Below are 17,812 nucleotides of genomic sequence, written 5' to 3'. Positions count from 1 at the left end.
AACATTTTGATTCTGTGTTTAAAGTGAAGCGGAAGGGCAAAAAAAGATTTAACGATGCGCCTACAAAAGTTCTAACGATGAGCTTAGCCTTAAGATGCATATTGGGAAACCAGGTCCAGTTAAATTGGTACAGCATTCACACCTAACGGGTGCAGCAAATATAGCCTCAAAATACCTCAAAATATGTTCATGAGTCAGAAATAACAATACCAGGCACCCACTAGTGGTCAAAAGGTTTTTGGAGCTTCAAAAACAGTACATTGCTGTATTCTGCGGGATGGAATTACAGTACCATTTGAAATACAGCAAGTCATTTAGTCAGTGTTTACAACGGCAACATGATGGAAAAACACCTTGTTGTATGCATAAAGTCTCCCCCCCCCCCCACACACACACACTCACACACTCACACACTCACACACTCACTCACTCACTCACACACTCACTCACACACAAACAGGGCTTGCTGCGTGCCCTGAGGAAGGTAAATTGAATAAGGCTGTGTAACAGAGGGTCGGCTGGGGATGTAAACATGGTTAGAGAGGATCCATGGGCACCCAGATCCCAGAGACACACACTAATGAATAGGAACATACTGGAGACACTGTCCTTTTAACACAACACTCCATTCAAAAGCCTAATCTACGGTAGTCTACTCATACAGTCAATTTATAACCCCAAGACACTGACTGTAACCCTAAGACACTGCTTCCTAACATAGTAGATTCAAAACAGGACATTGTACAAAACACAATTTATAGCCTACTGTAGTTTATTCAGCCAACCTGCAAGACACTGATATAGGCAATTCACAACCTCAAAACACAAGTTACAGCAAAGGACTTACGTTTTAATCAATTAGCAGACGCTCTTATCCAGAGCGACTTACAGGTGGAATTAGCGTTAAGTGCCTTGCTCAAGGGCACATCGGCAGTTTTTTCACTTAGTCAGCTCAGGGATACTGGCCCAATGCTGTTAACCACTAGGCTACTTAAATACCCAACAGCCCTACAACTTCCAGAGGATGAGAAAGATCCTTCCATTCAGTCTGTTTATTCATGGTTGTGTGTTTCATTTGAGCACAGCCAGTCAGTGATGCTGAGTGAGCTGCTTTGTCTTTAACGCTCTGGGTGTGTTTGAAGTAAAGGGTCCACTGGGACCCACTGTAGAGAGAGAGAGAGAGAGAGAGAGAGAGAGATCGTGTGTGTGTGTGCGCGTGCGTGTGTGCAAGTGTGTGTACACACACAGCTCTCACCACCCGCTGTTCACTCGAGGTCAGGGGAACACTAGCTGAATAGGGATTAGTGGCACATCTTGATTGAAGTGTGAGGGTTGGCAGAGGCACAGGTTGATGATGCTGATTTTGAGGAGGGCGCCAGGTGATGATGCGTATGGTGTAATGATGTGACAGTCCAGGAGTTATCCCAGCATTGATTAGACATTGTGGCTTTAATTACAGTGCACCGTATCCTCTGATTGGTGAATCAGAGTAGGAGAGGAGGGATGAGAGGAGAAGAGGACAGGTGTGTGTACTCGACGCCGACACCTCTGCCCAGACACACACAAACACACATCTGCTGTCGCCTAGTGCCGGATAAACAAGGATTGGAGACGAGACAGGAAGAGCCGTGAGGACTGACAGCTGTTGGCTGTCTCAGGTCTCTAACTACCTGCAATTACAGTATCTACACGCACAATGCAAACACACACACACACATATCCACCCACACATTTCACATAATATTCCTTCTGTGTAGAAAACTAGAAAGCGCATTCATTCAATACCTAATCAAAAAGCAATGACACAGGCCCCAGGAGAAGTACTCTCTTGGAATTACTCAGCAGCAACATCAACAATAATTTAGAATGGACAAAAATAAACTTGCAGAACAGGCATCTTGTTTGTATTTCTGTGTCGGTGTCCAGGGAGTTAGGGAGAGCTTGAGGAGAGAGTGGGAGGGTGGGAGGGATGGAGAGAGAAGATGGGGAGAAAATTGGTTTTAAGAGTCAGCAGGCGAGATCATTTCAGCATCAGAGCAGTATTGAGTTATCAAGGCACCCTGTCTCTCTCTAAAATAAGCAAGCATCTAAGTAAGCACTTCCTTAGACGATGTACTGTATACCATGCGTATCCCGTACATAGACTAATAAAACTCTCTCCCCTCTCTCTCTTTCTCTCTCTCTTTTCTCTCCCTGTCCCTCTTCCTCTCTCTCTTCCTCTCTCTCTCTCTCTCTCTCTCTCTCTCTCTCTCTCTCTCTCTCTCTCTCTCTCTCTTTCTCTCCTCTCGCTGACACAGCCAATCACCACAGAGGTTAATGTCATACGCACGCGCCGAAGAACTGCAGATCCCTCCACCTGATCGTTAGTGTGTGTATGTGTGTGTGCATACAAGTGTGTGTGTGTGTGTGTGTGTGTGTGTGTGTGTGTGTGTGTGTGTGTGTGTGTGTGTGTGTGTGTTCAACATTACTGCTGGGCCAGCACTAAGCCATGTTCAGGGGACTTCACTCTACATTACCCCTCAGCTGTAACCTTGGCCTGGTGATCTGCCAGGATTCTTTACAGGGCTCCCATCACACATAGAGATACTAGATAGAGCTTTTTCATTCATCAGTATAGAATGGAAACCATAGATTCTATAGCGGACATCTTGGAAAGGTGTTCTGGAATAAAGCGCGTTACAAAACATTTAGGATGACACGTTCCTTCCTTCAAATCTTCATTTGCTGACGTGCATGCTGGCGTTCCTTCGTTTTTCAACGCTTTGTGTGTTTTATAACATTTGTTGCATTTGGCGCATGTGACAAAGCTTGATTTGATTTGGACAGTGTGTCACGGAAGGCGCGATCCCATTCTATTTCGATGAATTAACCCTGTATGAAGCGGTGTGTAATGAGCGAAGAGCGCTCTCTCTCTCTCCCTCTCTATCTCTCGGCATCCAGTTGCAGCCACAGTAAATCACAGAGCACCTATCGGTGGTTAATCTTTGTGTCAGATGACAATTTATCCATCAGCCAACGACCGACAGACAGTGTGGGTCACCGGTAGCCTGCGAAAACATTCAGTCACTAATCAGCTCCCTCGCAAACATGATTACATTTCAGATCACATTAGCCTCAGCACGCCAGCTACAGCACAGCCTAGTCAGAGCAATACGGAGCAGTGGACAGTACAGGCCCAGAGGTAGGCAGGAGAGGCATAGAGGGATGGACAGGGGTGTAGAGAGAGAGAGAAAGAGAGAAAGTGGGAATAAAAGAGATGAGGAGAGAAATCTGAGCAGACACATACACGCGTGCACAAACTTGACTACAATATCATCCTCCTAGCCTAAAAAGCTCTTCACCACCTTGTCCACCCCTACCTATCAGACCGTCTTGTCCCCTACCAACCCACACACTCACTCTGTTCTACCACAGCAGGCCACCTTGTCATCCCCAGGTCCAAGCTCCAGAGCTTCTCCAGGGTTGCGCCGAGGCTCTGGGACTCCCTCCCTTCAGTCATCCGTGAGTCCATCCCCTTCTTTCAGTCCCACCTAAAGGTCTTCTCTCTCACACACACACACACACACACACACACACACACACACACACACACACACACACACACACACACACACACACACACACACACACACACACACACACACACACACACGCACACACACACACCTGCTCGCTCACTCATCCACTGACATATCATACCCTTTCCCTTCCTTGAACCCTACTCCCTACTCCTCCTGTTTATTCTGGTGATTTGCTGTTTTGATTTTGATTTCTTGTCTTGCCGTTTCTGCAACTGAACAGCGACTTTGAGGTCCTTGAAAAGCGCTGTGTACATATCCCATATTATTATAAGTAGAGAGGACTGACAAGGAAGCTCTATCACCACTCTAGACCCTTTAGTTCCTCTTCAGTCCCTCCCACCCATCATCTCAGTCTCTGCAGACTCACTCAGATCATCTGAATAGTATAATCATCGTGACAGGATAGCCTCTCGATTACCTACGGAAGGAAGAAAGGCAGTAGCTATGTACAATGGCCACTCAGCCACAGTGAAGAATAGCCCTCAATGAGACAGCACTCTGAAAGCGACCAAGTAACTAAGATTCAGTCTAGTCCTTCAATGACACAATACTCTGAACAAGGCCAGCCTACTGTATCTCCTTCCGATCAAAATAGCTTTGGGCCCTGTACTAATAGTTCTGAAATGTACCCTTTCTCTTTTTCTTGAAGAAAAATCACTGAGGAGGGAAAGAGGCAAGGAAGGAAGGAAGAAAGGAAGCTATTTGAACAGGGCCAAGGTCACTACACTATACTGTACTGAGCTGGGCAGGTTCTTTTATGTCTAGAACCACTCCTAGGGCCCTCTCCGACATCTGATTAGCCCATCAAGGGTGCTCGAGACTGGGCTTATGTCTGTTTGAAGAATGCCTCCTAACCTCCAGCCCTCCTCTCCAGATGGAGCTCATTGAGCTGAGAGCAGGTCAAGAGGAGCAGTGAACACTCCACTGTGACATGAAAAAGGTATTACAGGAGGAGAGGAAAGGAGAGGAGAGGTCAGGAAAGTGGAGGGGAGAGGGTAGGGGATGAGAGGAAAGGAGAGGAGAGGTCAGGAAAGGGGAGGAGAGGAGAGGTCAGGAAAGTGGAGGGGAGGAGAGGAGAGGTCAGGAAAGTGGAGGGGAGAGGGGAGGGGAGAGGTCAGGAAAGGGGAGGAGAGGAGAGGAAAGGAGAGGTCAGGAAAGTGGAGGGGAGAGGGGAGGGGACAAGAGGAGAAGAAAGGAGACAAAAAGGTGGGGGTGTAGTATCAGGTTTACTGTCTCAAACAGAAAGCAGTTGAAGGAGAGGAGGGCAGTGTAACCACATGTTGTAAAGGAATGTTGAAGACACAGAGACACAGAGACACAGAGACACAGAGCTTTGTAGTGTCTGGGTGTGTGTTCTATTCTGTATGTCATGAATGCTGTGAATGCGTCTGTACCGTATCGTTGCAGGGTGATTTGCACATGAAAAGGAAAGAAGGCAGAGCTGCTTTGACAACGCCAACAGCAAGATATTCTCCTTTCTGAATAAATAACGCTGCCTGATGGGAAGCTAGTGCACGGCAGGATAAAACACTAGTCTTCCAAACCACCTCCTGGAGCGCTGAATCAATGCACCTCCCATCCCGGATATGAAACAATGCCTGGGATATGTTAAGACTGGAGTGTCTCACCGGGAATGTATGGAGGAGATGGGAATGGTTAGGAACAGGAGGGAATGAGAGATGGGAACGGTTAGAAATGGGAGGGAGGATATAGTGGCACGAGTGGGTATGGTGATGGATGCAGTGTTAGGTGTGTGTGTGTGTGTGTGTGTGTGTGTGTGTGTGTGTGTGTGTGTGTGTGTGTGTGTGTGTGTGTGTGTGACGTGTGTGCGTGCCTGCGTGCATGTATGTGGCCATTCCTCCTATCAGTCAGGAAGAGATCATATATGCCCTAACTCAGTCCCTCCCTCACGGCTTCCCTCAGCGTTGGGTGAGATAGAGGAGGAGCAGGCGGTAAAATAGAGTTGTTTATCCACTCCTCGGTGGAGCTGTCTCCTAGGTGACAGAGCCCAAATGAAAGCACTACCGGTGAAATATGACACTGATGATAGGCTGTCTGCTCTGCAATGCTCTCTGCACTGGGGATGGAATTGACTTGATCCTCCAGAGTCCTTCAGATGAGATGGAGGTAAGGAGTGTGTGTGTGTGTGTGTGTGTGTGTGTGTGTGTGTGTGTGTGTGTGTGTGTGTGTGTGTGTGTGTGTGTGTGTGTGTGTGTGTGTGTGTGTGTGTGTGTGTGCATCTCCATTTAAGTGTGTCAATGACAGGGTCTGCCTACCAGTTTCCGTAGACAATCAGGGTGGTGTCTCTCCGGGGAGTAACTGTGAATGAACACACACTCAGGGAGGGACGAAGGAGGAGAGCAGTGAATGGTCTGAAGAGTTTTCATTGATGGGTTTAACCTCCCAGCGTGTGCCTGCATACACACACTCACTCAGGCACGCACACCCACACACACACCCACACATGCACGCACAGACACACTCTTTTCCTCAGATTCCTTTCCTTATTTCCTATTCATAAGGGCGCGTGGCGACAAGGTATGTTCACAAGCTATTGGCTGTTTTTACAAGGTTAGGCTCATCAGACAAAGAGGATGGGACAAATCTGTCAACTCTTATTCAAATTGATTAAATCTGTGTGTTTTACAAAAAACAACGAATGGACTAGTCAAATTAGTCAACAAATCCCACCACAGCCTGATGGTTAAAAAACAAATGCTGTGTCAGTAGGCTGTGGTCCTCGTGTTGTGGCTCTGAGCATGCAGTTGCATCTCTTCCCATTCTCTCCCAGTGGAGCAGGATGCAACTGACAACCATATCAGAGCTATAATGGCCCCTTTTCAGCTTGCGAGCTAGTGTGGTATTAGTATGAAGGGAATGTAGAAGTGTGTCTGAGAGTATGGCATGACATCCAGGGGAGAGACACTAGAACTTATAGAGAAGGAAGATCTGAACTGTTCTCACAAAACTGCATAGCAACAACAGTGTGTCAACTGAGAGGGAAAATTGCCACATCAACACTGAAGAGATTTCTTGAAGTTAAGAGAAAGAGGGAAAGGGAAGATAGAGAGGAAGAAGGAGAGAGATGCGGCTTGTCTCCATTCCAACCTATCTTTGACTAACTAAGAGATGTGCCACACACATACACGCGCATGTAACAGTGCCTGACAGGTTTCCTGCCGAGAAGCCTTTCCCCGTTAACACAACGTCAACAGGAAGCACTGCAGTAACAACGATAATGCTGCCCAACTCCAGTAGTTACAGAGAGAGAAAGCGAGAAAGATTGAGAAAAAGAGAGAGAAAGCAAGAGAGCGGGAGAGAGGGAGAAAGGGACCTTGAAACGTTATTGAATGGAGAGGCAGTTTGAGAGCCTGTGGGACACAATACTCATGAAATCAATTAACGACCCGCCAGCCGTATCACTGTTTCAGACACACAAAACACACACACACACACCATCCTGACATCACAGCATAGTTTTTCTGTAATTTATTTATTTGTATTATTTTTTACTGCTCTAGGGTTATTATTACTGTTTGAATAACCTTATTTACTATTGTGTATTGATTTATTTTTAATTCTTTATGCGGTGTGCACCAGAAGAATTATCATTGAATTATCACTGAATTATCACTGTGAACTATTGTAATGTTTGTTTATGTGTCAATTAATCCCGTAAGGGATGGGTTGCCAACTGGAGATTTGACTCAAAAATAAAATGTAATTCATTAGTTCATGTCATTCATTCACACGCATACGCAAGTAAACACACACACACACACACACACACACACACACACACACACACACACACACACACACACACACACACACACACACACACAGTGACTTTAGAGGAGAGGAGCTGAGTAGGACATGGTCAGTGAACCAACCATACAGGGACAGGGTCAACGGGAGAGACTATAAGGACATAGCTGACGCTTAAACCGACTAGCCAAAACCTAAAACTGACCCTTACCTTAACCCTAACCCCAACCAAACACCTTAACCATGACCTAACCCTTACCCTAACCTTAACCTTAACCCCAACCAAACACCTTAACCATGACCTAACTCTAACCCTTACCTTAACCCTAACCCCAACCAAACCCCTTAGCCATGACCTAACCCTTACCTTAACCCTAACCCCAACCAAACACCTTAACCATGACCTAACCCTAACCCTTACCTTAACCCTAACCTTAACCAAACCCCTTAACCTTGACCTAACCCTTACCCTAACCTTAACCTTAACCAACTTTTTATCCATTCTGAAATGAAATATTGGTTTGGGCGTCAGCTTTTTTCAGTCATCGTTTTTACAGCGTCAACGTTAGTCTCTGGGAGAATAGCCCAGGACGTTCATACACAGAGGCACGCACTAGACTGGAGAATGTGTGATGGATGGAGGTGGTTCAGTGAAACACAAAAGAGAAACATAAAGGAGAGATGGGAGAGAAGAGAGAACCTGAGATTACCTTCATAAAGCAGAAATAAAGAGAGCACTGTTCACTCTCCCACTTATCTTTGTCTCTATGGTAACCGAGCCTCTGGGTATTTAGTAGAAACCCTGAACTTCCTGTTTGCTTGGGAGGCAGCATCCAATCAGGAGCCAGAGATTTCAGGTGTGGGGTTAGTGTGTCCTATATAGGCAGAGCTCAATCACCACAAGGGGCCATGGACACAGATAGAGAGAGAGAGAGAGAGAGAGAGAGAGAGAGAGAGAGAGAAGGGGGAGCAGGAGAAAGAGAAGAGAGGTTAGAGATAGACATGATGAAAGAAAATATGAAAAAAGAGTGAAAGTGAGGAGAACAAGATAAACAGAGGGAGGGAAATAAAAGAAGGTGTTGAGAAGATGAGAAACGGTCTTTTAGTAAAGCATTATATTGAGAGAGCAGAGATATAAAGCCTATTCACTTTCCATTTGTAAGAACACCTCACCGGGACACATAGAGGAGTACCACTCTATGGAGCATGCTGGCTACGCCTGAGTCCCCAAAAGACACCCTGGTGCACTTCTTTTGGGCCCATTGGGCTCTGGACAAAAGTAGTGCACTATATAGGGAATAGGGTGCCCTTTGGGATACAACCCCAGACTCCCTGGAGAGAGAGAGAGAGAGAGAGAGAGAGAGAGAGAGAGAGAGAGAGAGAGAGAGAGAGAGAGAGAGAGAGAGAGACAGAGAGAGAGACAGTCATGCACTATCTAGTTAGTACTGTGCTTTGCTACACAGTCAGGTAACCACTTAATGGCCACGCTAGAAAGGACAGGAGTGGCGATAGCATCAGAACTATGACCATCAAGTGCAGGAGCTTTTGGGTCTTGTTATACTGTAGCATTAGGGTTTGGCTACAGTTAGAGTATGAGTTACGTTTATAGTTGTGGTTTTAATTCCATTTGTTGCTGTAACACAGCACAACCCTTTGAATCCCTCACATTTTGTACCTGTACATTTTGTTTTCCTGGATGGCTAACAATTCCAAACTGTCCCAGACACATCCCTGGATAATGACCGTGATTGTCGAATACTAGTTTTCCAAACCTGAGACTAAGTGCTCACATTTTCCTGGGCAGCATTTGGATTTCCTAAATTTGATGGGAACTGTGATGGAAAACAGTGCTCAGCTTCTGAGATCCCTTTAAAAGCAAGAACAGCAGACTGGCAATCACACACACAAGTGTACAGTGCACAGGCACACACACACACACACACACACACAGTTCCTCTCAGTCAGCACACCCAACACTACCAGAATTCCTGAGTGAGGAAGCTTTGTCTCGCTACAAAGGGAACGTTCTTATGGAGGGAGACCAATGTGTGTATGTGTCCTTCAGCACACCAACGCTTAGTTCATAATGCAAATACTACTGTTGTTTTTATTGCTTTGGTACTATTTTCACAAGTACGTGGTAAAATTTCACAACTCTTAGTACAAAACTCAAAACAGATCGTCAAAAAGGCTGTTTTTTCAAAACTTGTAGCACATTTTTAATTGACTAAGTACAACACAAAATCACACAGAAACTTTTTCTAGAAATACCTTTAATATAAAGTAATTGCCTTACACAATGCATTGCTCACAATACTTTTCATATGATTCTCTTCTCATTTGTTTAAATACGTTTGGCCATCACTTAATCCAACTGCGCTTAATGGTTAATCACTTAACAGTTTGGCAAACCTATAGAATTTAAACTGGTTTGTCTACTATATATGGATTTTGAGAACTACGTAAATAAAATGTGTTGGTAAAGTATAAATATCTAAATGACATGTATGATGCTTGATAACCATACATAATGACTACTCGTTATTGCTAATTGATTTCAGATAGTGGTAACCACAATTGGTGACCATATAAAAGGGGGTATGTGAACACTTGCAATTTCTTTTAACATGGAGCAGGATAGACAGCAAGGGAGAGGAAGAAATCAAAGAGCTCGTGGACAAGCGGCCCATCAGGGAGGTGGGCATCAGAGAGAGAGTGAGGGGGAGGCAGACGGCAGGGAACTGTTGAGTCTAATGAAGTCTAGGCCGGTAAGTCTGCAGGGTATGCACTGTGCTTTACCATTACATTTACAGTAAATTACATATTGTAATGCATGTCAATGCACAAAATGTTACAGTATTCTTCCAGTATGATCTATTGACAGTAAACTGTTCTACCCTCAGAATTGACAGAAGACCTCATGGTGGTGACCGACCAGCAGGAGTGGGCATTGGTGGAAATGGTGAGGGCCAGGAATGACATATGGCTGTCTGAAATAAAGCAGACCATTGAGGAGAATGATGACACATTTGCCAGTTTGGCATCCGTCAGCCTTCCAACAATCGCCCGCCTTTTGAAGAGGCACCAGGTATCTATGAAACACATTTACCTGGTGCCTTTGGAGAGAAACAACGACCAGGTGAAACAACTACGGGCCAAGTATGTTCAGGTACAGCACTATATACTGTATTATTGTTACTATTAATGCACATGTTACTTCACAATATCATATTGTAACTATACTGTAAAAAATAACTAACCAAAATATATGTTCTGATCATGATGGTGCTTGACGCTGCTGTGAACCATCACAGGTATATATCTTTGTTGATGAAGTGGGCTGCAATCTGGCCAAAACTCAGCTCTGTGGGTGGAAACTCATCGACCGTCTAAGTGCCTGGACAACGTGGGGCAAATATCTCCATGTGCGCAGCTATCTCTGAAGATGCTGTGGTAGGAAGTAAGTCATTACTTGGATCCTACAACTCTACACACCTCATTGTGTTTCTCAATGAAATTGAGCAGGCCTGTCAAGGTGAAGGGGTCACCTATGTCATTGTTTGGGACAATGTCAAGTTCAACCATGCAGAGGTGGTTCAGGCATGGTTTTGGGGCAATCCCTGATTTCTGACCCTATACCTGCTCTTATACACTCCTTTTCCTTCAGCATGGAGGTGGAAGGTGTACGTTCGCGATCCCGTGACGTGCCACCCTCCTTCTGGCCATGGATGAGGCATGTGACGACATCAATGTCAAGCTTGGAATAGCCATTCCAAAAGGTTTTTCCCGCGGCGCATGAACAATGAGGACATTCACTGTGATATGGATGAGAATTTATGGCCAAATGCTCAAGACAGGCATGACGCAAATGAATGCGTTCATTTCATTTGTTTCCTTTAATTTCTTACATTTGATTACAGACAGTACACATTTTGTTTGTTGCATGAATGATTGTAGAGGATGTCTTCATTAATCACACCTTTGATTACACATTTGATAGATAATATGGAAATTATAGATTTTGTCAATTTTGTTGGGTAATGTAAGTGTATTGCCTAATGTGAACTGTGTAATGTACTGTAAGTTAGTGCTATAGCATATTACTTTCAGCACATCTAAGGGCGATTTGAAACGCATATCTTGCATTGTTTGCTATTGGATTAACTGGTTGTTAAACAGCTAAATTGAAAAGATCTACTTGTTGTGTTTTGGTGATTAAACCGATGTTCTCATTACATTTCACAAAAAACTTGAGAGATGTTTACAATCCAAATGAATACACAATGACAGGTTTTGAATGAAAGACTGGCTGCGTTACATGTGTGACCAGTTCTGTGTTTTGTACTAAGGGTTGTGAAAACTTACCACATGCTTGCGAAAATGGTACTAAAGCAAAAAAAATAATAATATGTAAATCAAACAGAGCCTCTGGTCACATACAGTTGAAGTCGGAAGTTTATATACACCTTGGCCAAATACATTTAATCTACATTTTTCACAATTCCTGACATTTAATCCTCGTAAAAATTCACTGTCTTAGGTCAGTTAGAATCACCACTTTATTTTAAGAATGTGAAATGTCAGAATAACAGTAGAGAGAATTATTTATTTAAGCTTTTATTTCTTTCATCACATTCCCAGTGGGTCAGAAGTTTACATACACTCAATTAGTACTTGGTAGCATTGCCTTTACATTGTTTAACTTGGGTCAAACGTTTTGGGTAGCCTTCCACAAGCCTCCCACAATAAGTTGGGTGAATTTTGGCCCATTCCTCCTGACAGAGCTGGTATACCTGAGTCAGGTTTGTAGACCTCCTTGCTTGCACACGCTTTTTCAGTTCTGCCCACATTTTTCTATAGGATTGAGGTCAGGGCTTTATGATGGCCACTCCAATACCTTGACTTTGTTGTCCTTAAGCCATTTTGCCACAACTTTGGAAGTACGCTTGGGGTCATTGTCCATTTGGAAGACCTGTTTGCGACCAAGCTTTAACTTCCTGACTGATGTCTTGAGATGATGCTTCAATATATCCACATCATTTAGCTCATGATGCCATCTATTTTGTGAAATGCACCAGTCCCTCCTACAGCAAAGCACCCCACAACATGATGCTGACACCCCCGTTCTTCACGGTTGGGATGGTGTTCTTCGGCTTGCAAGCATCCCCCTTTTTCCTCCAAACATAAAGATGGTCATTATGGCCAAACAGATCTATTTTTGTTTCATCAGACCAGAGGACATTTCTCCAAAAAGTACCATCTTTGTCCCCATGTGCAGTTGCAAACCGTAGTCTGTCTTTTCTATGGCGGTTTTGGAGCAGTGGCTTCTTCCTTGCTGAGCGGCCTTTCAGGTTATGTCGATACAGGACTCGTTTTATTGTGGATATAGATACTTTTGTACCTGTTTCCTCCAGCATCTTCACAAGGTCCTTTGCTGTTGCTCTGGGATTGATTTGCACTTTTCGCACCAAGGTACGTTCATCTCTGGGAGACAAAACTCGTCTCCTTCCTGAGCGATATGACGGCTGCGTGGTCCCATGGTGTTTATACTTGCATACTATTGTTTGAACAGATGAATGTGGTACCTTCAGGCGTTTGGAAATTTCTCCCAAGGATGAACCAGACTTGTGGAGGTCTACAATTTGTTTGAGGTCTTGGCTGATTTCTTTAGATTTCCCCATGATGTCAATCAAAGAGACACTGAGTTTGAAGGTAGGCCTTGAAATACATCCACAGTACACCTCCAATTGACTCAAATTATGTCAATTAGCCTATCAGAAGCTTCTAAAGCCATTACATAATTTTCTGGAATTTCCCAAGCTGTTTAAAGGCACAGTCAACTTAGTGTATGTAAACTTCTGACCCACTGGAATTGTGAAATAATCTGTCTGTAAACAATTGTTGGAAAAATGACTTGTTTCATGCACAAGTAGATGTCCTAACCGACTAATTTGTGGAGTAGTTGAAAAACAAGTTTTAATGACTCCAACCTAAGTGTATGTAAACTTCCGACTTCAACTGTACATACATACATACATACATACATACATACATACATACATACATACATACATACATACATACATACACACTCACAGAAGCAGTGAACAGAGCAAGGCTATTCCTGTCTCTGTAGTTACTGGGGAGAGAATCTGCTAAGCTCAAGAATGCCTCCACTTACACCACATGAAATATCAGAATAGATCAAATACTATATGAACTGGCTGGGTTGGGAAACCCAGTCACATGGACATCTAAATTGCATTGACCAACAGCATCTACAGCGCATTCAGAAAGTATTCAGACCCCTTGACTTTTTCCATTTTGTTACGTTACAGCCTTACTCTAAAAATGTATTAAATTCTATTTAATCAATCTAAACACAACACCCCATAATGACAAAGCAAAAACTGTTTTTTTTTAAATTGCAAATGTATATAACAAAACGGAAATATCACATTTATATAACTATTCAGACCCTTCAGTCAGTAGTTTGTTGTGGCTTCCATCTGGCCACTCTACCATAAAGGTCTAATTGGTGGAGTGCTGCAGAGATGGCTGTCCTTCTGGAAGTTTCTCCCATCTCCACAGAGGAACTCTGGAGCTCTGTCAGAGTGACCGTCGGATTCTTGGTCACCTCCCTGACCAAGGCCCTTCTCCCCCAATTGCTCAGTTTGGCAGGGCTGCCAGCTCTAGGAAGAGTCTTGGTGGTTCCAAACTTCTTCCATTTAAGAATGATGGAGGCCACTGTGTTCTTGGGGACATTCAATGCTGCAGAAATGTTTTTGTAACCTTCCCCAGATCTGTGCCTCGACACAATCCTGTCTCGGAGCTCTATGGACAATTCCATCAACCTCATGGCTTGGTTTTTGCGCTGATATGCACTGTCAACTGTGAGACCTTATATAGACAATCGTGTTCAATCAATTGAATTTACCACAGATGGACTCCAATCAAGTTTTGGAAACATCTCAAGAATGATCAACAGAAACAGGATGCACCTGAGCTCAATTCCGAGTCTCATAGCAAGGGGTCTGAATATTAATGTAAATAGGGTATTTCTGCTTTTTGTTTTTAATACATTTCCAAAAACCTGTTTTCGCTTTGTCATTATTGAGTATTGTGTGTTGAGATTGCTGAGGAAATTGTTTTATTTAATCCATTTTAGAATAAGGCTGTAACGTAACAAAATGTGGAACAAGTCAAGGGGTCTGAATACTTTCCGAAGGCACAGTAGATCTCTCTATTGTATAGTTGAGCATGGTAAGTGGTGTGTACCAGTACTAACAAGCCAAGATAAACAGACAGAAAGTTAGCCTTGTCTCAATGTGTTCATAGATAGCCGAGCTTACACTGAGTATACAAAACATAAGGAACACCCGCTCTTTCCATGACACACACTGACCAGGTGAATCCAGGTGAAAGCTTTGATCCCTTATTGATGTCACCTGTTAAATCCACTTCAATCAGTGTAGATGAAGGATAGGAGACAGGTTAAATAAGAATTTTTAAGCCTTGAGACATTGTTTTAAATGTAACCTTTACTTAACTAGGCAAGTCAGTTAAGAACAAATTCTTATTTACAATGGCAGCCTACTGGGGAACAGTGGGTTAACTGCCTTGTTCAGGGGAAGAATGACAGATTTTGACGTTGTCAGCTCGGGGATTCAATCCAGCAAACTTTCGGTTACTGGCCCAACGCTCTAACCACTAGGCTACCTGCCGGCGTGAATTGTGTATGTGTGCCATTCAGAGGGTGAATGGGCAAGACAAAATACTTAAGTTCCTTTTGGGAACAGGGTATGGTAGTAGGTGCCAAGCGCACCGGTTTGTGTCAAGAACGGCAAACACAGCTGGGTTTTTCACTCTCAATAGTTTCCTGTGTGTATCAACAATGGTCCACCACCCAAAGGACATCTAGCCAACTTGACACAACTGTGGAGCGCATTGGAGTCAAGATGGGCCAGCATCGCTGTGGAATGCTTTCGACAACTTGTACAGTCTATGCCCCAACAAATTGAGGCTGTTCTAAGGGCAAATGGGGCGTGCAACTCAATATTAGGAAGGTGTTCCTAATGTTTGGTATACTCCGTATAGATGTGTGTTAACCACTGTGAGCTGCATTCATAAAGACAGAGAGGCTATCAATGGCTTGTTGGCTGCTATGCTGGATTCACATGGCTCTGGCTGCCGTGTTTTATCCTCTCGTCTCTCTCTCCTTCCTTGTTGTCACTCGCTCCATTTCTCTCATTCTCTTTTCCCTGGTCTCAGATGAAAGTTTGTTAGAGTCAAACTCTCTCCGTATTTTCCTTTCACCCAACTCATTCTCTCTCTCTCTCTCTCTCTCTCTCTCTCTCTCTCTCTCTCTCTCTCTCTCTCTCTCCTCTCTCTCCCTCTCCCTCTCCCTCCCTCCCTCCCTCCCTGCCTCCCTCATCTCTCCTCTCTCAGTGTAAGTGTGACTCTAGTTTGGTCTGTCACTGGCAGGCTGTATAGTTTAGTTGAGCCAGTAGTTTACTACGAGGAAAATTGTTCTACAGTGTGAGTCAAACGCTGACCTTGAACACACTTTTAACAAGCACTCCCCAGCTACAATGAACGTGAGCGAGGGAAAGCAACAGAGAGAGAGGGAGAAAGGGGGAGAGAGAGGGTCGAGAAGGAGGGAGAGGAGGAAGGAGAATGAGAGATTGCGAACGGGTGAAGGAGAGAGAGAGTAGAGGTGGGTGACAGCGATAAAAAAGAGGAGGGAGACAGAATGGAAGATTCAGAAGAGGAAAAGACCCATAGGCACACTTCACACAGTGTCGCACAGTGTGTGTGTGAACTGTTAGCTACCACACATACCCCCTCACAGGGACAGGAGCGTGACCTGTTCACACACACGACCCCTGACAAGAACAAGTCAGATTAGATAAGGCGTATAGTAACCTTTCAATCCTGCTGCTCTCCCGATCCTGAAATACTCCTTCTTTTGTCACTCGTTCTTCTTCTTCCTCCAAAAAGGTTTAAATCCCTCCGTTTAATCCCTCCATTCCGTTCAGATTCAGTGTTACAGCAGAGACCACAGCAGAGACCATTGAGATGACCACACTCACTTCTCTTCCTCGCTCTCTCTATATGTCTGTCTTTCTGGGTCCTGCTCTCTTCCTCTCTCTCTCTGTCTCTCTCTCTCTGTGCTGGAACAGAGGAGGCAGTCCAACACAGGAGTCAGTAACTCTCTGGGTCCTAGTGTCTCCTGGGTTGACTGAAAGAATGTCATTGTTCCTTGTCGCCTTGCTCGGTGGCTTGCACGCACGCACGCACGCACGCACACACACACACACACACACACACACACACACACACACACACACACACACACACTAGTCAACGTCACACAGAACAAAGTGAGCTTAAGTCTCTAGGTCATTTTTTCTCCACCAATTAGAAAAGCAGTTAGTGATCTGACAGCCATAATTAAAATGTAATGTTTCCAGACAGAGAAAGAGACACGCCTTACAGGGAAAATCCTTAAGAGCACAAGAATAATGACTCAACGTGTGCAGGATTTTAGAATAAGGAAAAATCACAAAATGTGTTTGTGTGTGTGTTCATGCGTCAAAGCCCATGTGACTGTCTGAAAGCAAAGTCTTGCATTATGCTCATCTCAATATCTGTGGTATTGCTCGTGGCAATATCATCTTGCTGAGTCTACCTTCAATACAACATGGATCATTTTTCCAGGTATGGGTTTTTGGTTTACTCGATTTAACAAATAATACCTGGTGATTATCAGTTACAACTGAATTTGTAGCAATGAATGTGTGCTGAGTGCAAGCGGAGAGAGAGGAGAGTGAGAAAAGAGAGGGAGCAAAGGAAACAGAGAGAGAAAAATATGGAGAGAAAGAGATACAACAACGTCTCTTCATCCAAAAGACAGCATTACTGTCTGTTAGGAGACGTAACAAAGAGAGAACCAATAGAACAATGACCCATATAATGTGATGAAGTGGAGCAAGCTTTATAGCTACAACACGTAGGCAGTGCATCGCCTGGAGTCACACACACACACACACACACACGCACGCACACACACGCACACACACACAGGAGACAAACAGTCACGCAAAAGGGAGTACAACATCCTTTCAGCTTTCAGGGAATAGGTGGTAAACCTTGATTCGTGTGTGTGTGTGTGTGTGTGTGTGTGTGTGTGTGTGTGTGTGTGTGTGTGTGTGTGTGTGTGTGTGTGTGCATGTATGTGTGTAGGGGGAGGGGAGGGTGAACTAGGGAGGTAATGGCATTAACTATATAGCATACATGAACTATATAGCATACTATGTAGCATACACAGCACATACAGTATGTAGAGTGCTCATTCAAAGCCATGGAAGGGTAAGAGGTCGATTCCATACAGTATGTACAGTCGGTTTCCCAGGCTCTACATCACAATAGAATATAGCTACATGCTCTTCTCCACAGAGTTA

General features: G+C 44.2%; 1 protein-coding gene across 2 annotated transcripts in view; it reads right to left on the bottom strand.

Annotated features, from left to right (window-relative positions):
• Positions 1-16,540, bottom strand: part of foxn3 (forkhead box N3) — a 122,238-nt gene extending 105,698 nt beyond the window's left edge. The window contains exon 1 of one of the 2 annotated variants that reach the window (XM_014196326.2): positions 16,275-16,540. The gene's annotated coding sequence lies outside the window, so the exon portion shown is untranslated. Of the gene's footprint in view, positions 1-3,399; positions 3,571-16,274 lie in introns of those variants that run through there. The other variant, XM_014196371.2, reaches the window with a different exon arrangement.
• Between the last annotated feature and the right edge of the window lie 1,272 nt (positions 16,541-17,812).

The sequence above is a fragment of the Salmo salar genome, chromosome ssa01 (assembly GCF_905237065.1).
Source record: "Salmo salar chromosome ssa01, Ssal_v3.1, whole genome shotgun sequence".
Lineage (NCBI taxonomy): Eukaryota > Metazoa > Chordata > Actinopteri > Salmoniformes > Salmonidae > Salmo > Salmo salar.
Note: the sequence above shows the minus strand (reverse complement) of the source record. Positions and strands in the feature narration are given on the sequence as shown.